This window comes from Episyrphus balteatus, chromosome 4 (genome assembly GCF_945859705.1).
Source record: "Episyrphus balteatus chromosome 4, idEpiBalt1.1, whole genome shotgun sequence".
Classification (NCBI taxonomy): domain Eukaryota; kingdom Metazoa; phylum Arthropoda; class Insecta; order Diptera; family Syrphidae; genus Episyrphus; species Episyrphus balteatus.
The window spans coordinates 4457398-4482304 of NC_079137.1; the positions used below are offsets into that span (position 1 = coordinate 4457398).

General features: G+C 27.5%; 1 protein-coding gene across 1 annotated transcript in view; it reads left to right on the forward strand.

Moving 5' to 3' along the window:
- Window positions 1-808: 808 nt before the first annotated feature.
- The window catches only part of LOC129920097 (39S ribosomal protein L19, mitochondrial), a 93593-nt gene continuing 69494 nt past the window's right edge, over window positions 809-24907 (forward strand). The window contains exon 1 of the mRNA XM_056001288.1: window positions 809-819. The gene's annotated coding sequence lies outside the window, so the exon portion shown is untranslated. The remainder of the gene's footprint in view (window positions 820-24907) is intronic.

Here is a 24907-nt window from a genome sequence, read left to right on the forward strand (position 1 = left end):
TTTTACAAAAAATAAATAAAATCTTCATTCCGATTTTCATCAATGTAAGTATCATGTTTTTGACATGGGTTTCGGTTATATATTTTACTTGTTGAATTAAAAAAAAAGTACCCTTGAATTTTTTCGGCTGTACATTTTCTTAGAGCAATCTTATTGAATTTATTTTTATGTCACGTTCGGGACACGTCCGGGACATGTCCGGGGCATATCCCTAAAATTCTTTTTCTATCCCTTTGTAGTTATTTGGCATCAAAATCCAACTGGAGTGTATTTTGAGGATAAAAGCGTACCATTAGTTTTATTTCACCAGGTAAAAAAATTTTCCTTTATATTCAACATCCACAATCGTAATCAGACTTTGGTAAGAAAGAATATCTAAAAATGACAAATTTTATAATAATTATTTCGAAGAAATTCATCGAATTTAAAAAAAAAAGTACTCATACACCCCAGTGAACTCGTAAGGTTGTACGATAAATATAAATTTCCAATACTCTTCTACAATGTTTATAAAAAAAAAAGAGCTTTAAAACTTACTAGTATGGTTGCTAGTATGGTTTTTTTTCAGTCGGTTTCTCATTGTCATGTCCTATTCACATAATTTAATTCTGCAAATAAAAATAAGAAAATCAATTTTTTAAACTTATAAAATTCAATTCCATTTTTTTATCGATTCTTTAAATCTTTACATAAATCGGCTTGAACCAGTTAAATATGCATAATTGTTCAGAAAACTCAATCTATACTTAATTGATTTGCCAATTTAATCTAGACGGGCTGAGTTAACACGTACAAAATTAATAAAACACTTCATTCATATTGATGAACTGTATCCACCTCACTAAACCAAATCATGTGAATCTACAACTTTATTGTCAACAATGTTTATTTTCCATTTTTCTGGAAAACCCCTAATAAATTTTAAAATCACGAAATTTATAACAATTTATCTTAAAGATTCATCTTGAATTCATTATTTTAATTTTAATTAAAAATTTACAATAATCAAGAAATAATACAAACAATGTGTTAGAATTATGATAGCTACGATCGATGTTGGGTGTGGGTGTAAAATGTTTTATTATTATCTAATTCATTATCATGCAGAAAGCACGTTTTTTTTGCATTTCAAATCCAAAAGAACAATGTTTTGTAAACAATATAATTGTGTTTTTGAACAATTATGATGAACTTGGCTAAAAGCCATATAGACATAAACATTTAATAGAGGTGCAGTTTTGAAAATGGAAAGAATTCTTATGAAAATTGAATTAATTTTTATGTCACAATTTTATTATCTATTTATTGTTTGATGTTTTTAATTGTTGATAATTATAAATTAGAAAGAAAATTCTTAAATAAACAAAAAAAATTCTAATATGAAAAAAAGTTAAAAGTGATTTATTTTGGACTAAAATAACAATAACAATTATTCTATGAAATAATAAAATTTAAATAGAAAAATTAAAATTATTAAAATCTATTTTTCGAATATTTGTGATTATTTTAAGATAATTTGTAAGTTAAATAGCGCCATTGGATTTGGAAATAGTAGTGCGCATTAAGATAGGATGTTGATTGTTGATATCGATAAAATTTTGGTCAGTTTAACCATGATTTTTATTTATTAATTTCAGAAAAAAAAAATGATTGAAGTGTAAACATTTTATATGGACGGTTAAAGTCTTACTGTTGTTAGCAGAGATCAGAAATAAATCTCAACCTTTTGAAAGGTTCCTTAATAACTCTTATTTATCGCTATTTTCAATAAAGGTCATAAAATAACCTTTATTTTAAAAAAAGAAAAATTTCGTTCAAGGTCTGAGAGAAACCTTTATTTTGTATTTTCTTATGTTTCGGTCAACCAGCGAGATTTATCGCTGAGAGAAAAAAATAAATCTCATCTGCAAATGTATCAACTCCTAGAGACATTGGAGTGGTGCCATATGAAAGCTTATATTCTCAGCTACCCGATAGTGGTATAATCGGGTTTTTGGATTTTTTTCTCAAAATCCCGAGAAAATCGCGTTTGAAAGTTAGGGTACATTTTTTTTTTTTCGAAAAATTCCCGAATCTTTGAACGCTCCTGGAAGCTAAACCGCTTGAGAGCAATTTTTGGGAGCAATGCCAAATGATAGCTTGTGTCATGGGCCTACGCTTTGCACTTTGTCAGATTTTTAAAAAATCATTTTCCATGTTAAACCGGAACATCATGCCTATTTTTTTACCTTTAAGTTCTCCCGGTTTGAGAACGCGTGCACCTACAGGGATGGGAGTTGTACCCAAATGTAGGTTAGAGTCAACGCTACCTTTTGGCATCAAACAATTTTTTTAAATTTTATTTCAAAATTCCGAGATATAGCCGTTTGAAGTTGAGCGGGCCAAAACGCTTCTGGAAGCTGAACGCTTTGACTAGATATTAGAACATAATCGGTCTCCTGAAACATTTGAAATTGCATTGGTTTTGCTTGTCGTCCCAGCGACTCAAATTAGAGTGGAAAACACATTTTCGTCTTTAGATTTTACTTTAAACGAAAAGAGATATAAGCTTGGGTCTAAAGAACTTTGAGAGTCTCTTTAGTTCATACATTATTTAATACATAAACTTAGAAAAAACATCCTTTTCACATTTATATTTGCAATATAAAGACATACTTGACATATTCGACATTTTCCTTTGAATTGACCATTTTTGATTTATTTTCAGCGAAAACGGTTAAAGGTTGACCTTTTCCATTTATTTTTTTTGTAAAAATCTCAACCATTGAGAGATATTTAAAAAAATAAAAAATAAATTTCAACCGACAACCTTTATTTTTGATTTTTAAAAATAAATCTCAAGCCTTAACCGAAACTATTTAAAGTAATGTGGTAACTCACAGAGAGAAACCGATTGAAAATAAAGGTTGACTGTTATTTCTGGTCTCTGGTTGTTAGACATTCATACCTGAATGGACAAATTGACCAGTTTTAAGTGGTTTTTCAAATGAAGGATCCAGGGGAAGAACAGCACAAGTACATTCCAACTCATTGCGAGAAAAATGCATTTTTAAATTTTGTTCTCCATACATTTTAGCACACAATTTATTTATTTTTTCAGTAAGGCTTAAATTTGTTTTATAAAAGTAAGAATGCCATCAGATAGTGCTAAGTAAATACTACAAAACCTCATCATTAGTTTATTTTTGACAAAAAGTATAGACATGTGCCGTTTTTCCCCTTCAAATGTTTGATTATTTTCAGCTCCTTTCAAAAAATTTTACATTCCAAAGATCGTTAAAGCCATATTGGTTCTTTCCTCCAAGAAAAACTGTAAAAAAAAAAGAATTTACCGAATGAACTTTAGAAGTAAATATAACAAAAGTGAATTTTGAAAAAATAACAAACACACAAACTTTTACGAAGAATAGTACAGGTGAATTAGGCATTAAAAAAAATGTTAAAAACATGATTCTTACATTGATGAAATTCGGGATAAAGGTTTTATTTATTTTTTGTAAAAGGGTGTTTTTTTGAGGGGTTGAGTAATGCGTGAGAAAGGTGTTATAACAGCTGACGTACATTTTCTTAATTTTTTAAACTTGGTAAAAATGTTTTGGGTAAAAAAGTGTTTTTTTTTTTGGGTAAATAAGGAAAATCCGCAAGTCTATACATTTTTTTCAAGTGAAAGCGTGTTGTGTTTATTGAACAAAAAAAATTAAAGGTCACTCTTATGAAATTTGGTAAAAAATGTTGCATTTATAATAGAAAGGAACAATAAAAGGTTTTCATATCATAACATAATGTTAAAAAGGTAAAAAACTATTTTTTTTTAATTTTATCGTTACCAACATTTTGTTAGATTTTGGAAAAATTTTGTGAAAAAAAAATGTTTTAATATTTCAAGTGAGCTCGAATTTTGTTCAAAGCAAAATTTCAATTCTTCAATTTTTTTTTTAAATAACAAAATAAATTGAGTTTTAAACTTTGCACCACTCCATTTTTTGCTTGAAACTTTAATTTAAGGTGATGTAGAAAAACTTAGCTTATAAAACACCTCATTATTGTCATTTGCTACAAAGTTGATTACAAAAGTTTTTTTTTTTGTTGTTTCTGTTTTTGACCTTTTTTTCTATAAATAGGAGCTAAGCTTTTCTACATCATTTAAAAGGGAAAGCTTTAACAATAGACCAGTGCCGAAGCCTTGAAAAACATTAAAAAATAAGAAAAAAAACATAGTTGGATGAAACCCATTGGAAAAGGAGGTGAATATGATACAAATGAAGGGAAAAATAAATTACGGTCGAGCCGAGTTCGGGAAGTGGTAGGGATGAGTTTTTAATGGTAAAAAATGGTATATCTCGATTTCCGGCAAAACTACAAGTAATATGGAAAAAAGTTGTATGGCAAGGTTGTAGGTAATAAAAAGATCTACAACTTATGAATCAACGGTTTTTTGAATTTTTCACATAAATTTTGAATTTATGTGAAAAATTCAAAAAACCGAGTTTTTGGTTTTTTATTTTTATCTTTTTCAAAAAAATGTTTTTTTCTACGAAATTTGGTGAAAACTTACCTTATTATGTTCCGAATACACAGTAATTTATTTGATTTAAAATATTTATTTTTTAACCTTTTTTTTACTTAATATCAAAAAAACACCCTAATTTTCAATCGAAAATTCACGTGTCAAAATATCAGCTTTTTTCAAAAAATCGGTGGCATTTTGTTCGTTAAAATCTCTACTTTCTAATAGTGTAAACAAAAATTTACATTAGTACACCAAAGTACATGTTCTCGGAAAATGCAAAAAGCTTGAATTCGAAAATTTTTATAAAAATTTACACTTAAATTACTCAAAAACCGTAAGATTTTATGTTACATTAATTAATGTTATGGTTTTTAAGTAATTTAAGTGTAAATTTTAATAAATAGCCCAAAATTGTAAATAATGATAAAAAAATTTTAGAATTCAAGCTTTTTGCATTTTCCGAGAACATGCACTTTGGTGTACTAGTGTAAATTTTTGTTTACACTATTAGAAAGTAGAGATTTTAACGAAGAAAATGCCCACCGATTTTTTGAAAAAAGCTGATATTTTGACACGTGAATTTTCGATTGAAAATTAGAGTGTTTTTTTGATATTAAGTAAAAAAAAGGTTAAAAAATAAATATTTTAAATCAAATAAATTACTGTGTATTCGGAACATAATAAGGTAAGTTTTCACCAAATTTCGTAGAAAAAAACATTTTTTTGAAAAAGATAAAAATAAAAAACCAAAAACTCGGTTTTTTGAATTTTTCACATAAATTTTGAATTTATGTGAAAAAATTGTTGATTCATAAGTTGTAGATCTTTTTATTACCTACAACCTTGCCATACAACTTTTTTCCATATTACTTGTAGTTTTGCCGGAAATCGAGATATACCATTTTTTACCATTAAAAACTCAACCCTACCACTTCCCGAACTCGGCTCGCCCGTAATTTATTTTTCCCTTCATTTGTATCATATTCACCTCCTTTTCCAATGGGTTTCATCCTACTATGATTTTTTTTGGTTTCAAAAATTATCGACCCTAGGCTACAACAAAAATGCTGTATCTTATTTTGAAAACTCAAATTTTGTTTCACAAACTTTTTTGATCCAAAATTATTAAAAAACAAACATAAATAAACGAAAAATTAATATTAAGCTTTAAACAAAATATTCATTATCTCAAAATTTTACCGTGTCCAACTATTTTTGTTAAAGATAAAAATAAGAAAAAAAAAAACAACAATCCACAGTGGTTACGTAGTAGGCCGAAATATCGATGTCAATATAATGACGTCATTTTTCGTTATATTTGTTATAAAAAGCCTATTCTTTAAGATAGCATAACAGACATTTTGAGAAAATAACGGAACTTTTCATATCGACCATGAAAAGTTGTCGAAAAAAGTCTGATTTCAATGCTTTATTTTTGGTCCCGAATCAACTTAAACTTTTAAGTGTATTTTTCGGTTAAAATTATTTTTAAAGTTTTTTTTTTTGTTATGGAACTTAAAGTTGAAGGTATGTACTTTATTTAAAGAGTTTACAGTTCTATTTTATTTAAAATTTTCAATAAAAAACAGACTAGAAAAGGACAGGTTCAAATTCCATACTTTTGTTTTTCTTCTCACTTTACCGAAACTTTTAACTATGTTGTCATCAATATAAATACATGATTCATAAATTTTCTCTAGCACGTGTAGTTTCTTAAACAATTGAATCTGTCTGCGAATAAGTGCGACGGGCTACGACTGACTCTTTCACACTCATTGTTTCAATTTTACCCATATTTCTCATATTTAAAACTTTTTCAAAAAAAAATTTTTTTTTTAAGTTTTTATGTTTTCCTTAAGTTTTTGCACATATTTTTATAAAAATATATGATATTAAGCAAGCTTTTAATCTGAAATGTAACATAAAAATTATGACTGAAATTGAAAAAAAAAAAAAAAACAAAAAATAACTTATCATTTGTTTGTAATTCAAGGCTTCTTTTTACATTTTGTTATTAAATATATACAAGATTTCTTTATTAAACAATTGTTTTTAAATTAATTAATTTTTTATTGCTAAAAAAATATATTCTCACACATATTCAAGTATATTTTGTTGCTATCCTAACCATAATCCCCTATGGCCGCCCTTCTTAGAAACCGGTACCAGTGTGCAATCTAACCAAAAATTGAAGATTTTTTAATTACCACACAGAGAAAAATAGACCACATAAAATAGAACAAAAACAATAAGATTTCTCTATGGTTTTCATCCAAGAAGGAAACCTTATTAAAACAATCGGGTTTTCCTTATTGTTTTAAAATCTGCAAAAAAATAAAAAAACGATGACCAGGCTGGGAATCGAACTGGAGACTTCAAATCATTAGTCGCCCACCTTACCACCTGAACCAACCTGCCATGAAAATATTGATCGCGATTTTTGTTCTAGTGCTAAGTTGCAAAAAAAAAAATCAACTTTTCAGTCAAATTTTAATAAAATTTTCTCTATAAAAATAATAAGAAATCTCCTTAAAAAAACCTTATTAATCGTTGATTTTAATAAGATTTCCTTATGAAATGTATGGACGGTAAAACAATATGGCAATCTGTTAGTTTTTAGCGGGTCATATTTTTCTCTGTGCATATCTACAACTTTTACTTTTTTTAATAGGAGGTGTATTTTTGCCAGAAATCGTTAAAAACCCCACTATCCCATTTGAGATCAGTTTTTCTAGATCTAGAAGAAGTAACATTTTTACTAGACTAATAAAATTCTAGAAAACTAGAAAAAATTGAAAAAAGAATTAAGTAGGTATTATTTGTATCATGAAAGGAAAATTACAACATTTTTACGATAAAAGAATTGAACGTAACTTCTTTTACAGTCTAATTACTAAATTGCATTAGTTAAGTAAGTTTTGTTGGTTTTGTCTGGTTTTGTCTGAAGTGTTTTATTATAAAATATTATTCACCTAAACTCTTATTATTTTTAGTTACTGAGCCTGTGCCTGCAATAAAAGTTCATTTAATTCTGGTTATTAAAGTAAGGTTTATAAATAATAGAGTCATATGTTTCGTTTCCAAAGCAATTGACTAATTAACAACCGTATAATTAATCATTCCTATCGTAAATCAGTTTTAAAGTGACCACAAAAGCATTCTTGTTCGATTGACATTTCTTTCTTTCTCTATAGAAAAATAAAGTAAACACTTTAAAATTTATATAATAAAAACTTCAAGTCATGCGCCATTGGCTAAAATTTATTTATTTGAATTTACAATCTACATAAGTGTGAATAACCAATTCAATCTCGAAAACCCCACACCTTTTAAGATAATAAGAGAGTCAAATCAAACAAAAAATAAATTCAGACAAAAAAAAGAAAACAAAACAAAAACGCCCGCAATCTGTCACACCAGACCATCGTAAATTAATCAATTTATCTTTTATTGGTCAATTTAGATATTTGCACCTGGTAAAAGATTAAAAAATTTCGAGTAATATGAGAGTACAATTACCTATTAATAGCGATTTGCAGTGATTCGATTTTGTATTTAGAATTACGTAGGGTTTTTTTACCTTAATCACATGCATTTTGAGTATTAAAGCGAACTTTATCTTTGGTTACATTTGGGGGCATTCCCATTTTGATTTTCAGTTTATCAGTCAATATTTTTTCGATTTGTTATCTTTCTTTAAGAGGACAAAGTTTGTAGAGTGCTTAATAATAATTTGAAGTTTATGACATACAATAATTCTGCGATAAGTCAACTTTGAGCTTAAAAAATATGGTCATATTGTTGATTCAATTTCTTTAGTACTAAAATTTTCAAAAGAATTTTTTTTTTTCAAATTGAATCTTTCTCGAAAATGACTGAAATCTGTTATTTTAAAGGGAGCTTAATGTCATTTCAAACGAAATGATGATGAACAGAAGCACTGGCAATTTTCTGGGATTATATGTACCTATTGAATGATAATTTTGAATTTTTTTGTATTTGGTTCATCGATTTTTCTTCATGAATTTGTATGATATTCAGATACCTTTGGACTTAAGTCCCAAAACAATTTTTTTGGTTTAGAGATATGAGGTCCCAGTGAACAGGCATATGCATTGCGCTAAAAAAATTATCAACTTTATTTTTTTTCAGATTTTTGAGAAAAAATCAAGGTTACCCATTTTGCCTAAAAAATTGCATTTTAAAATTCCAAATCCATCGAGTGAGACATCAAAATAAAGGTCTCTTAAAGCTCTCTTCATAACTTAAAACTAAATGTTTAATGGAGGTCTGGTTCCTGAGATATTTCCAACCAAACATTTTTTTTGTTTCTTTTCCTTACATTACATAGCCGATATTTTTTGGCACAAGTCTCGAAACCACAGGGAGAAAAATGAATCTAGTATTTTATACTCCATATGACTATTAAGGAAATTAAAGTAAAAAGCCCTACATTTTTAATAAAATTTACCTTACGTATTGAACATTTCTTGGCTCCGTAAATTAATTTTTACAAGACAATTATGGTGAACAAAATAAAGTAGTACCTATGTACCTTACGAGTAGCAATATTTTCTTTACGTAGAGTAAAATAAACCTTCATCCAAAAAAGTGTATGACTCTTTTCACTTCTTTAAGATTCTAGTAAAACATATTTTACAAATTTAACTATTCTATGAATAAGTTTTACCTTACACTAAGGTCATAATACTACCTAATTCTAGGAATTTTCCCCATATCTTAATTATTGCCGTCATTGAAAAGTCTGCGATTTTGTTTTCCATTTGTTTTGGATATTTTTTTTTTTGTCAAAGCTTTTAGGTGTCCGGGTGCGGAATAATTAAAATAAAGAAATAAAATGTAAAAATTTCTTTTCAAATTTGTGTTTTTCTTTTGGAAGTGAAATGTTTTCATTACTTTTTGTGTTCTTTTATGCGTTATTATTGGCTCCGTAATTACGGATAGCAAATTTTTGTCTTGTGTTAAAATAATATAGGAGTATCCATATGCATTAACATCATTCAATCTAATTAATTCATGAAGAATAAGAAAATAAATTGCACGACTGGGTTCGCACGTACTTGCTCTTGCAGTTTAAAACACTTTTATGTTAGTTAACTTGTATATTTTAAGATCTGCCTCTATATAAATTTAAAGACATTTTGTTGATGTTGGGGAAGAGCCGACATTTAGGGCAAAATTTTGAAAAATTTGTATGGGAGGTATACTTTTTTGACTTTTTTGAGAAAAACTAACGATGCAGTTTTATTGCAATTGCTTCAAATATTACGTCTGCAAAGTTTAATCAAAATCGTTAGAGCCGTTTTTGAGTTATTTTGTTTGAATTGAAAAATTTGTATGGGAGGTACACTTTCTAAGCGAGATATAAAAAAAACAAAAAAAAACCAACTTTCACAATTCCATAAAAATCATCTGTACCAAATTTGAAGAAAATCCGCCCACCCGTTTAGGCTGTGGAAATGTGTACAGATGGACGTACAGACGGACAGACGCACGGACGGAATTGCGAGACCCACTTTTTTGGAATTCTCCATTATCGTAATGTTGGTTTTGATTAAAACCTCAAAATTTTTTTTCGACACGAAACCAATACTTTCCCTATAGAGCAAGTAAAAAATTGGATCAAATAGATTCAATTCCATTTTTATTGATGATATTTTCCTAAATAAAATTGTTTGTTTGCACCTTACAAAAATTATAATAAACTAGGTAATTTATGTAATTATTGAAAAACATAACAGGGTCATACGTTACTTACTTCTAAATAGCTTTGAGGATTAAGTACTTGTTACCTAGTTATGCTTTTCAATAATTACAAAAATTACCTTTTTACTTGCGATATAGGTACTATATATCAAGTTATGCATTCGTACAAAAAAAAAAAGTTGAGATAACATTTTTCCATGACATTACGATGGTAGACAATGCCAAAAAAGTGGGTTCCGGAAGTCCGTCTGTCTGTCTGTCTGTCTGTCTGTCTGTCAGTCTGTCAGTCTGTCAGTCTGTCAGTCTGTCAGTCTGTCAGTCTGTCAGTCTGTCAGTCTGTCAGTCTGTCAGTCTGTCAGTCTGTCAGTCTGTCTGTCTGTCTGTATAAGGAGCTACAGCCTAAACGGATGGACCGATTAATGTCAAACTTGGTATGTAGAGTTATTTGGTGACTCTCCAGAGGGGTTTTTGGAATTAATTTTTTTGGACAAAAAATTACGGTACTTGTCATATACCGATTTTAGTAAAATTGAAATATCTCAAAAACGGCTCCAACGATTTTGTTTAAAAAATTCAAATGTTAGTTTTAAGCTAAGTTCTATCTTCCAATGAAAAAAAAAATTTTTGAAAATCATTATTAACGGTACCTGCCATAGAACCGTTTTTTTTAAATCCGATTATTTCGGAAACTGCTTATTCGATTTCAACGAAACTTTTTGTGATGAAGCACTTATATAATTTAAATATAAACCAAAAATAAAATTTTGAAAAAAATAATTTTTGGATTTTTAAAAAAAAATTTTTTGAAAAATCAAATTTTCGAAAATGGGACATTGAATTTTTTTGAAATTTTGTTTTAAGATGTTGATTAGTGATTTCTACAAAATGGCATACCAATTTTATTTTTAAACTTTTTTTCCAAAAAATTATTTATAAAAAATTTGTTTTTAAAAAACGGCTCTAACGATTTTGAAAATTTTTTTTCTAAAAATGCATGTTAATATATCAATCAAAACTGCATACTTGTTTTGGAGGGCAATTCAATTTCAGATTTTATTTTATTTTTTTTTTTTAAACGAATTTTATTTTTTTTTCCAAATTTAATATAAAAAGTCTTAAAAATTTAAGCAACTTTAACTCTAAGAGCAAGTACGTGCGACCTCAGTCGTGCAATTTATTTATTTTAATTTTTATAAGATAAATGCATACAATTTTATTTAGAAAAATGTCATCAATAACAATGAAATTGACTTTATTTGATCCAATCTGTAACTAAATTATATATTATATAGAGAAGTTCAATTTACTTTAAAAATCAGTATTTTCAGCCTTATAGTAAGGTTAAATATGTACCTAACTTTCTAGTAATTTCTATTAGAAATTCATACAAAAAAAGGCTTTACTGTAAAGTTAATCATAAGCTATAAATTTACCAGAAATAAGGTGGTTCATACCTTATTTTTTTCTCCGTGCAGGCCTATAAATTTATAGTTAAAAAAATTACAAATTTATTTTTTCAGATTTTTGAAAAAATTCAAATCTTCAAAATACAATAATACATCGAATTCAATTAATTTCAGACTTAAAAGATACATAGAACATAGACGACTAAACTTCGTATTGGGAATAAAATTACATTGCTGAAAACCATTAATGATTGTATTGTAAATTATAGCTTTGAATTAGTTTAAATAGAGGAGTGTTACGAAAACATTGACTTTATTAAATATAAATATCAAACAAAACCCTCAAATTCTTTGGCAGTATTCTTTGCATGCTAAAATTATTTTGTTATTAAAAATTACTCTTTAGATATAAAATTCGGTTGTTTTTTTTTTTTATTTAACGATTTTATTTTTGAAGCCATTTCCGGTAGCCATATTTGGCTCAAACCAATACCGCTTTTCTAATGCAAAGTAAACGTAATGTATTATTTTTCCAAACGTAACATCAGACAAGTTTAGCTTTAAATGGTTTGAGTATTTACTTTCAAGTTTTTTTTCACACCAAAAAGCTGTTGAGCTTTAAAGCTCATAATTCAGAATTAAATATTTTTATTTCAAATCATCAGTTGTTTTCATTCAAATCACTTTGTTTTTTTTTCTGTTGCCAGTTTAAATTAGAATAGTAATTTAAATTTATGAATGAAATTGGACGTCATTCTGATCGTACGCAACCCTTTGCATATAAAAAAATATTTAAGATAGACACACATATGGAATATTTTTTAGTCAAATAAGTTTGACACATTCACCGTTTTTATTATACTTTGTGTACATATGTAAGAACGTATACATATGTTTGTGTGTACTTCCATGTTCTATGAGTTTGAAGTTATTGAACTTACAAAACAAGAACTGAAGACGAGTAATTTTATTTTCTCTTAATTTTGATGTTAAAAGAAACACTTCTCAAAATGATGGTAAGTTACTGTATCAAAAACATGCATCTAGTGTTCAATTGATAAATTTTAATTTTTATAATTTTTTATTTTGAAAAAAAAAAATTCAATTTAAACAATACATAGTTCAGCCATGCAATGATAAGAAAACGAAAGTGAGGAAAATATGAAAAGAATACTGTAATAATAACATTAGAAAATCAAAATTAATCATTTTGAAAATAAGAAATTTCAATTGAAAATCAAACAACATGATAATAATAGAAGCTTTATACATTTGCGAATTGAATTTTGATAAGTATACAATAGTGGAGTAACTAAAGCTCAAAAATTGGCAATATTAGGGAACCCGGCCGAACAGCTCTGATTTGTATGATCTTTTTTTCAAACGTCGGTAATTAAAAATACTTTAAAGTCTATAGATTCAAAATTGCCGGTGTTGCCGTTTTGATTTTTTAAATTTAATTGAAGATTTTTGTGAACAAAAAAAATTTTTTTTCAAAAATTTTTCTTAAATTTCATAAATTAATTGATGCCAAAAGATTATCTAGGAAATTCAATGAAAAAAAAATATAAGGGAGTGAGGGACAATCTTCCATCGTTCAAGCGATAGATGCAATTTTAAACATACATTTTTAAAAAGCTAGAAGCTTAGTCACATTTGTAAAATTAAAATTAAGTTAATTGAATGAATTGCTTTTGAAAGAATGGTAATCGAACTCAGATTTTTGAAAAAAAAAAATTATTGACAAAATTTTAACATGTCGTTTTTAAAACTTTTTCGTAATATAAAATGCATTTATTTTTAAAATTTTTTAGGCCACATTTATTGTGATTTGAAATTATAAAAGGAAATGTCAATATGTATTACGGTTTATGAAAAAAAAATTAAAAAGTATTTCATTTTCGAAGAACTTTTTTTAATAGAAATTTTGAAAAAAAATGTAACTTATTTTTTTTTCAAAGTTTAACATTTAAAAATAAAGTTGTTTTTTTATTTTTTCAATAGCCCTTATTGTTGAAAGTTAAATAACAAAAGTTCAAATTTCTTATTTGCCAAAGTCTTTGAGAAAATCAATTATTTCCATGCAAAAATACAGTTTTTACCAAAAAAAACCCATTGAAATTGAAGTAATTTTTATTTTATTTTTTTTTTTCAAAAGTTTAATATATATTACCTTTTCTGCTTCGGAATTCAACCGATAAAATTTATGGGAAATTTTTTTTTTAAATAAATTCATATTTTATTAGAAAAAGTTTGGAAAAAAGTCATTTTAAATTTTTTTAATAACATTTTTTTTTTTAATTCTGAGTTGAGGACCATTTTTTTCAAAAACCCTTAATTAAATTTAGTGGATTTAAATTTAAGAGATAAGAATGAGCTTCTGGCTTTTTAAAAATGTATTTTAAAATATTGTAGGTGTTGCCGGTGTTTTCAAAATATTTGTTTTGTGTTTGAAGTCAGATTGTGAGAAAATTGCATTTATCGCTTAAACGATGGAAGATTGTCCCTTACTCCCTTATATTTTTTTTTTCCTTAAATTACCTACAGAATCTTTTGCTATCATTTGTTTTACGAAATTTAAGCAAAAAAAATGGTTTTGTTCAAAAAAAATTTAATTTTAATTTAAAAAAACAATACGGCAATATCGGCAATTTTTAATCTATAGACTTTAAAGTATTTTTTAATTACCTACGTTAAAAAAAAAAATCGTCAAAATCAGAGCTGTTCGGCCGGGTTCCCTAATAATTTGCTTTAATTACTCTACTACAAGTCCTTCATCTTGTTGCGTGCATATAAATCATTGTTCAATGTTGATTTTTGGGAAATCCTTCTGTGGATATATTTGCCAAAATTATGAATAAAAATGACGTTTAATTTTGAATATTTTTGAATTTGACATTTTTTTTTGATATTCTGTAGAATAGATTTTTTTCTATTGAAAAAATTCAATTTTGTCATCTGATTGTTTATAAGCCCAATAACTTTATGCATCGAACAATTAACTGACTGTTTATTAGAAGATTGAAAAATAGGCTCTTAAATTTACTATGGGAGGGTGGTCTAACTCCCCCCGTTTAGGCGGGAGTTGCAATTTTCTAAAATATGGAGTAAAATAAAAAAGGTTATTTTCATATTTTTCAATTATCTCGGAAGCTAGAAGGCATAGAAGCGTATGGTTTTTAGTATTTGATTAGAATTTAGTTGAGGCAGTTTATTTCATCTGTTTAGTATTTAAATTCACAGTCTTGGTAAAAATAGTATTTATTGTGTTTTTTTTTTTTACTTTTTTTCCCAAATTATGACTTTGAAGTTGATTTTTTCGAGAACATATAATTGAAATTATTTGATTTAAAAATAAGAATTAAATGTATAATTCTGGCTTTTGAAAAAGGTATCATTCATAACTGTAAGTGTTGCCGTTGTATTTTAATATTTTTTTTTTTATTTTACGTCATACGCCTAAACGGGGGGAGATAGACACTAGACTGGGCCAAAAAAATTAAATATTTTTTTTTTTGAAAGTAACTTCGAAAATCTTGTTCAGGATGATGAAAAAAAAAATTGGTGAAAATTTGAGCCGTTAAAAAAAATTTTAAGAGGTCTATCATCGGTGTTTTTTATTTTTATACATGATATGATGTTTTACAACAGAACTATCTTCTAAACGGTTAAAGCAATTAATTTGCTGCCAAGGAACTTTTTATAGAACGTTTAATTCCCTACAAGAAAACATCTTGTTAATTTGAAAATATTGAATTTTCAGTGAATTAGAAAATTTTGAAATTGAAAATTGATTTTTTAATTTTTTTCTCGATTTAAATCGTGAATAACTTCTTCAAAACTCAATTTAGGGAAAATTACTACAAGACCTTTTTTGTAGAGAATTAAATTTCCTATAAGAATCTGTCGAGGTTTTATTTTTCTATTCACTTATTTGCTCATCACAAAATTCCAAAGTGAAACAGGCAAATTGAAAAAACACTTCGATTTAAAAAGCTTAATTACTCGAATACGGCTCGTCTGACGAAAATTTTCAATCAGATCTTTTTTGTAGGAAATTTAATTTTATATAAGAAAAAATGAACAGAAATTTTTTTTACTTTGATCGTCTAGCAGTTCTGTTGTAAAACATCATATCATGTATAAAAATAAAAAACACCGATGATAGACCTCTTAAAATTTTTTTTAACGGCTCAAATTTTCACCAATTTTTTTTTTCATCATCCTGAACAAGATTTTCGAAGTTACTTTCAAAAAAAAAAATATTTTATTTTTTTGGCCCAGTCTAATAGACACCCCAAACGTTGTATTGAACTCCTCTACAAAATACCGTTTTCAATTTTTGTCGCCTAAATTTTAAGTTAACAAAAAGGTTGTATTTTCATTCGAAAAAATTACAGTCATGAAATATTAACTAGTCCATCAAAATCAGTCCCACTTTCTCAATTTAGTATGTTGATTAAAGTTGACTTCTTTTAAATCAGGATTTTCCATTTAAATCCAGCCTGAATTTTTTCAAACATTGTTGCTGTTGTTTTTCTTTTAAGCTATGACTTTCTTTTTACTTAATTTTAAGCGTTTATAAAAAAATTTGGAAAAAAAAATTACTGACTGTTCTTACATATAAATGAACAGCATAGGAGCAAAATTTTGGAATAAAGCTTACGAAATCACTATAGTTATAACGATTTTCCAAAAGGTGGCCGGAAACTGTAGACGGCCGCAAATAGGCAACTCTACCCTATAAAGCATTAAAATTTTGTATGTTTGAAATTTCCTCTTGGCTATTTTTATAGCTATTCATTTTAATAGTTGGAGACTTTATTACTTAAAAAAAAAACTTATACCATTCAAAGTAAAATATTTTAACTTAACTTTGCAGGTAGTTATGTCTTCCGGTTTCAATTAAATTAAATTGGAAACAAAATTTATTTAGTTCCGTTATTTTGTATACATTAAGCTTCTCATAGAACATTATTAAAACTACACATTTATACCTGACTACGAGTATTTTCTCAAAATAATGAAAAATTGTTATTGCATATTGCAACCACAATCTTTCAAGTCAACCACATGATTTGACCTCTTTCTCATTAATTCTTTTAAATAGAAACTCAAACTCACGTTTTAAAAACCAACAATAATCTGGCTTAGCTATACTTATTATAGTCATTATAATATAGTTTATCCAGTATCTATCATTGCTATAAGCGTTGTTTTATTGTAATAAAACACTTAACCAGAATTGTGTTTTAAATCTCGCCAGGCATTATTTTCATCATAATCACTTTGCTAGAGACTATTACCTTACTTATTTAACCCCAAAGTCACTCACTCCAATATCTCAAGACTTGTTTCATATACCTAAATAAATATATTATTTAAGCTTTCACTTTGTTTTCAAAAATATTTAACTTCCAAATGAAAATACAAAAACAATTCAATACCTATCTATATAACAAGAGAAGTAAAAAAAACAACATTTTTTATAATCATGCATGAACGCTCTGATAAAGATACTTTTGTATCTTTTAGATAGAAACAACAAAAAAAAATATAACTCAAGTCGACTTTAGTTTTCTCAAATAGTTTCCAATTATAGCCATCGTCATTTTAACCTAAATTACTGGAATCAAGTTTCTTCGTCATTCGAAAACATTTTAATCTTGCTTTTAAAGGCCGTAAAAACCTATACACACTCACTTTACATTCAACATCATACCGATACCAGTATTGTTATTCTTTAGTATATTTTATTTTTTGTTATATACGAAAAATCCAACAAAGTATAGATAATAAGAAGTCAAAAGCAAAAAAAATAATCGTTTTGAGTTTTTTTTTCTTATTATTTTTTTTTTTTTACTTCTCATTCCTCATTATTCTCTCTTTTTTGGGTTGTTTTTTTTTTCTATGTTTGTAGTTTCATTATCTTGGGTATTGAAAATAATTTGAGATATTTTTTAAGGTTTTTTTTCCAGCGCAGACTCTGAAAACTGGTCGTGTATAGCTTCTAGCTCTACAACACTGTCTTCTGAAATTGATTGTCAGTTTTATTTAGTGTGTTGAAATACTTTTCAAATGAATGGTTAGGTATACCTAACTTATTCGTAATTTTTGTAGATGTATCTGTATGTACCTATTTAAAATAATTTATTTGGCTTCGTATATAAGAACTTGATTTATCATTCTTTATCATCACGAGTTTCAAGAAAACAATTTTTTTTTTTACTTTTATTTAACATTGGTACCTACCTACTTTATTTTTGTTTGTGTAGAAAAAATAATGATTTTGAGATATCAATAAGGTTTTATTTCACTTTAATCCATGATTCTTTTTTTAATAAAAAAAAAAATAGTAATCTGGTAACACCTAAAAATTCTTCTAAAGACTGTGATTTAAAAGTTTAAAGTTCAAATAAATTGTCTCCTACAAATATTATTCTATTACATTATTTACAAGAATACAATTTTTTGTTTCCAAGGAAAACAATCCATTCAGATTATGATGTTAAATATCCGGCTCCGATCAGAAAAGAGTTGCCAACATACTCTTGATCAAATTGAAGTTTATTTTTTTTCCAGTTTTAATAAAAATGGAATACCAACTTTTCAGCAATAATTACACTGGTCTGCAAAATTTAACTTTTTTTTTCTCCTTCAAATATTTTTTTGATATTATGAAAGATTAGACTTTCCTGAATCTAAATCTGGTTTCAGAAAAATTCTATCAGGTACCATGTATAAATAATTTTTGAAAAATGTGGGTAGTTTCTAAAAAATCAACCTTTTAGATTTATTTGAACTCGTGCAAAATTAAAACTATTTGTAGCATTGAGCTCAAATTTGGAGGAATTATTCCTCGTAATATGGCCTATCGATTGACACAATGTCGAATTGACAAATATGTCCTTAACATTAATGTTTTCTCATATTTTAAAATACTGATTTATTAAAATTAGCAGAAATATCGAAATCCTTTACTTTTTAGTAAATCCTACAGGAACAAAAACACCTTAATTAAGGAAAATGTAAAATATCAACGCTCATTATATTTAAAAAGTCAAATATGTAAAGAAAACCATAGTAAAATACGTTAAACAAAATTTTTACGTGTTTTGTAATTTTATATACTATTTATCTATTTAGAAATATCTTATTTGTAATAAACCATTCGATAAACTGCCTTGTAAAGCTTCAGATTTGTTTCTACTAGAAACAAAAGTATACTTTTCTTATAGTTTTTATGTGCTGAGTTAGAATCCGAAGTCAAAAAAAATTCTATCACGTGAGGATTTTAAGATATTCGCATTAAAGTATCACAAAATCAAGTTTTTTCTTAGAAAATCTCAATAAAAACTACTATATCTCACAAACCAGAGCTGACCGGAATTTTTTGAGTTCGGATTCAAAATCAGCACACTAAAGTCCATTAGAAAATTATATTTTTGTTCTAGGGAGAAAGATATATTAATTTTTAGAGATCATTTTTTTTTATGATAAGATATGCCAAACCTACTAAACTTACTTAAATTAAGATATCTCGGAGAAAAAAAGAGATATTGAGAAGATTGAAACTGAATTTGAAAGAAAAAAATAAGTTCTTTTATAAAACCGTAACAATTTTAATTGAAAAATATTACATTATGCCAAAATATTTCTTCGAAAACAGCAAAAAAATGGGTTTTTGAGATATTCTAACGGGCATATCTAAAAAACGTGACGTGCTAGATCAATTCTGACTTCGGATTCGGAATCAGCATACAAAAATGCTTTAGAAAAGTATAGTTTTATTAAAAGGAGGATTTCCTTGCAGACCAGTGTTATGGAATTTTGGTGACATACATAATTTTTTGTAAGAAATTTGCATAGATAAGAACGGAATTTAATCGATAGATTATTATCTTTGTGTAAATACAATTTGCAACGAAAAAAAAAAAAAAAAAAAAAAACTAACGAAATCGATGAAGGGGACTATGGACATCTCCTTGCTGATGGAGTTTGAATTAAAGTAAAAGAAGGTAAATGTCTTATCTTTGTTTGCACGATTAATAGGTCAAACTAAGATTTAAATCAGAGTTAACTCAACACTAAAAGTCCGACACTCTTGGAAATTAACTAATCCTGCGAAATAAATTATTACCATTTTATTCAGGTGCTATTTTCAGTCAATTTTAGGATTAACTTGACGTTAAGTTTTAAGAAGCCTATTTATATTCATAGAAATCATCCCTTTCGTATGAACTATATACAATAGAGTGAAGGGAAGGTTCAGCATTTTGAGCTTGGTAGAGTTTTATAAAGCGGACTTAGGGTAGGATGGTATAAGAGTGCGCAAAGCGATTTTCTACGATTTGAAAGGGAATATTGGACTGAATGCACTTATTTTGGAAAGATCTAAGGGAGTTTGATCTGCTATCGAAAATTCATGGAAATGTGTGTATAAACAAAGGTGCTAGTTAAGTTTAAGTTTGTTAGCTCTTTTTTTTCTAATTTTTCTTGCCAAACAAATTATATTTTCCGCTTAACAACAAAAAATTACAAGGGATATTGAAAAGTCGACAAAAAGAAAACATTTGAGGAACACGGAAGATTGGTCATAAAGTGCATTGTGAAATATATATATACTCTTCGATTACATGTCTGAACGTGTAAGAGTGCGCACCATGATGAAGTATAAGAGTGCGCGGGTTATAAAAGCAGTAAACGCTATCCAAGGCTTCAAAATAACTGGCATTTGTCCATATACCAGCAAGCAGCAGCTAGAAAAAGCAATTTCTACCAAAAAGAAACCAAATACAAGTTTTACAAAAAACAAGCGAATGGAAGTAACTAGGAAATGTCGAAATTTTTTCGGAACCATTAATCGAAGACTAAATAGATTTTTCCTCATGCAAGGAGTAATGGGTCGATAAATAGTCTGTTTATTTAAAGATAGGAAGTTTTATTTGCGACTTTTGTGCGAGCTTACACCTGTGCGCAGTTGCGCACTCTTACAAACTAAGCAGCGCACTCTTACACAATAGGATGTATAAGAGTGCGCAAATTACTTAATGTGGTATTTTGTTTATAACTATTGAATTAATACATTTTTGTTACCAGTTTTAAGTTTTTTTCGTTGCTTTGATTATAAACTAAAAAATATATATAAAAAAAGTAGTTATATTCTTTTTGTTATTGTTTTATTTGGTGTTTTGTCTAAAATGCGCACTCTTGTACCACCTTACCCTATATGTTGGGTTTTGGTTGCATATACGTTAGGAACCTTTGCTCTGTAAAAGCTCTAGAGTAGTATCGGATAAAAGAAGTCATGGACAAAATTAGGGTAGAATATCGGCCAAATGTGTACATCATCTCATCAGCTTGAACGACGAATCTATTAATTTAACAGTTTATATCGTTGTTCGGTGGTCGGTGGTTCAGCGGAAAAATTGAATTATACTTTCATTTTAAATATAAAATACAATTCTCTGTCATTTTTTCTAAGCCTTAATTTAAATATCCAACCAATAATAATAGAACTCAAAATATAAGCTTTTTAAATCAACAAGTTTTAACATTGACCAAATCAATATAAAGTTATATGCAAAGCAAAAATGCATTTTATCCGTTGTTGAATTACGTCCCAAGGATAAAACTCAGGCACAATATATGAATCGTTATAATTGAAAGTATGGTAAAAGTAACATTTTCCATACTTTTCAAAAAAAAAATGTCAATTTTTTTAATCAAACATAACAATTTAACGGATTTTCTTGTAAAATATAAAGTGGAGTAACTTGAACATCTAATTGATGTAATATTTTATTTGGAAAAGAGATAGGGTTTAAAGTTAATTGGTGATTAATTTAAAAGTAAATTTACCCGTTTTTTTTTACATGAACCTATACCACTTTTCAATATAACTACTCATAAATATGTAGGACTTAATAGCAAATTCTTGGCCGCGGAACGTCCAAGTTTCATACAAAATTTGCCCAATCTCCTTTGACTCAATTATTCCAAAAGACAAAAGCGTTACAGATTTTTGAGACACCTAAGGCTATTTGGGCCTACAGTGCATTAATGAATGCCAGCAAATTCAAGGATATGCTTGCATGCCCAGGCCCACGCAAACTAATGTTTTATTAAATGTTTACGAAGTCAAAATGTTAATTTAGCAAGTTTTTTGCCTTTTTCCTTCTTTCATGCATTATTTCTTGATTCTTTCATCTCTTTTTTAATTTTTGATATTATTTTATACTTAATTGAGCCTTAAATTGGTATGTTAGTTATGGCTTTTTTATTAAACCTATATCCCTTTTTCCGGTGATATTTTTGAGAATATCATTCAATAACTGGGTTTTTTTAAGCTTTTTTTTGTCGCTTCAGTCAAATGTCTGCAAATAAATAAATTGTTCTTTTAGTTCTTAAAGGTTTTCTGTTGATGTCTATAAAATTATGGCTTACAACAACTCGCTCTTTTTCTTCTTACATGTGGCTGAGTCGTGCATTTTATGGCTAATTTAGCTTGAGCTAGTAGCTGCTTAAAAAGCCTTGTGATAATGAGATCAGTTTTGTAATACTAAACAAAAATTATCTTAGTCATTGTCGTCTTATTTCTAGTCTTAAAGAATTGTTCATAATGTGAGTACATAAACCTACATTACGTACATAAAAAGAAAATAATCTCAAAACTCACAAAGACTTAAATCACACCTACAGTTTGAAATCTCACAATAAAAACTAAAAACAACATTTTCAAGCCTTTCGAATTTCGAACAAAGAATTCTTTGTATGAACAAAATTAGCATTTAATTTTGTTCAGAAAAAAAAAAAATTGTAAAATAGAAAATAAACAAAATGCCAAAAAAAAAAAAATAACAAAAACAGCAAAAACTACTTTACACTAACTAAAAAACCGGTCTCAATACAGAACTTCAAGTAAAGTAGGTTTCTCATATGAAATTGATATTTGGAACATGAAAATATATTTTTGTTGTCATCCCAGATAGATACGACTTTACTTGTCGTATAACATTTATACGAGTACAAGTTGAAAAAAGTGAACTAAAATGATATTATTTTTGTTTCCAAGGGAGTCGAAAAGAAAAGGTCTTTGAATCTTGTTGGGCTGGCTCCCACTTAAAGATTGAAAATTGATTACGAAAATAAGATAAAGTTAAAAAAAAATATCTTTTTACTCGTATACTTTCTTGTTTCTTTTTATTTTCGTTTTTTTTTTCTGCAGCGATAAACAATGAAAACTTATTCAATTCTGTAAATGGAAAAGGCATATATGAGTTGAGTATGAGACTTTGTGGTTGTATCTCTATCATATTTTTATATAGAATATATGAAAAAAGAGATAGTTTGTTTGAAAAATTTTCAAGTTTGAGATTTCAATTAGAAAGACAGGGTTGTCGCAATAGTTTATTTGTAATTTTATAAAATTGTATTGAAATTGTTGAATAATATTGCAAATGGAATGGTATGTAGGTACAGTAGTGTTGCCAACTATCATTGAAGTACATAAATAAAAAATAATTAAAATACAAACATTTTTTGAATTTTTTCGAAAATGCACAAAAAGGATATTTGTATTTTTTTTTAATGAAAAGGCCTGGTAATTATGAACTAATATGTAATATCTTTAATTCAAAACCAATATCGAGACTTTGGTAAAAATGTATCTGCTTAAAAATGTTAGAAAAAGAAGAAATAGGTACAAAAATATGTTTGGTTGAAATATCTCAGGAACCAGACCTCCAAGAAACTTTTTGTTTTCAGTTATGAAAAGAGCTTAAAAAGTATACTCTCTTTTGATGTCTCACTCGATGGTTTTGGAAAAAAAATTTCAAAATGCAATTTTTTTGGCAAGGGGTTAACCTTGATTTTTTCTCAAAATTCTGAAAAAAATAAATTTGTAATTCTTTTACCAGAATGCATAGGCCTGTTCACAGTGAACTCATGTCTGTAAACCAAAACTTGTTTTGAGACTTTGGTCAAAAGTTATCGGCTTGGGAATGTAAGAAAAATAAAGAAAAAAAAAAATGTGTGGTTGGAAATATCTCAGGAACCAGACCTTCAAAAAACTTTTTGTTTTCAGTTATTTATAAAGCTAAAAGACACCTTTTTCAATTTTTCAAAATGGAGTTTTTTCGGGAAGGGCAAGGGGTTAACCTTAATTTTTTCTCAAAATCTGAAAAAAAAAATAAGTTTGTAATTTTTATACCGAAATGCGTAGGCCTGTTCATTTAGAACACATATCTGTAAACTAAAACTTATTTCGTGTATTTGGTCAAAAGATATCGGCTTCGGAACGTAAGAAAAAAAAAGGAGGAAAAAAGTGTTTGAAAATGTCTCAACAACTAGAACTTCAAGAAAGTTTTGGTTTTCAGTACTTAATAAAGCTTAAAGAGATCTTTTTTTTTAGTTCACTCACTTTAATTAATCTTCGCAGTCATTTCATAACTTAGTTTAAATGGTATTGATACAATTTTCATATATGATGTAATAAAAATGTATTAGGCGGTGGAGTTGCCATTGCTGTCTGCCAGATTGACGTCTTTTTTACAAATTTTGAATTCAAATATAAATTAAAATGTTTATAAAATAATATACAATAATTCCATTAATTGATAATTCTGTTGATTTAAGAAGACATTTCGCTGGAAACTTAGTTTAATATTTGGCCTGCCTAATAAACATTTATATATGTAATTTATTGAGGTGTGTATATTAGGGTGTTCGATATTTAAACGTTTTTCGGGAATCAAGTTCCTTAGTGGAAATACTATTTCATTGTTTAGTCATGACATGTGAGGAGGTGATTTCCAAAACCAGCTATCTGACCTGAAGGTAAATAAGAAGATAAAGAGCAAAAAAATCTTCTACATCTTCTTTTTGGAAATAAAGTCGTTTTTTGACATTGAATTACTATCTCTGTTTGCTGTTAAGAAAATTATTTTTGATTGAATCAGACGCGCGTTGAAAAGACCTAAAAAATGACATATGTAGGTACATATCTCATTTTCCGATTTTTTTCTGATAGCTGGTTTTTGAAATCAGCTCCTCATGTATGTTTTTTCGTTTTTTTTTTATTTTTCATGCTAATTAATATGCTTGTTTTAATAAAACATGCTTGCTTCAATAAACTCAAAAAAACAATCCTGGCGATCTATAAAAAATAAAAATCTGCAAAAATTAAGGGATTTTTTTTTTATTATTTTGAAATAGCTTTTCCACTTAGGAACTTGTTACCCTTAAATAAAGAACACCATAATGT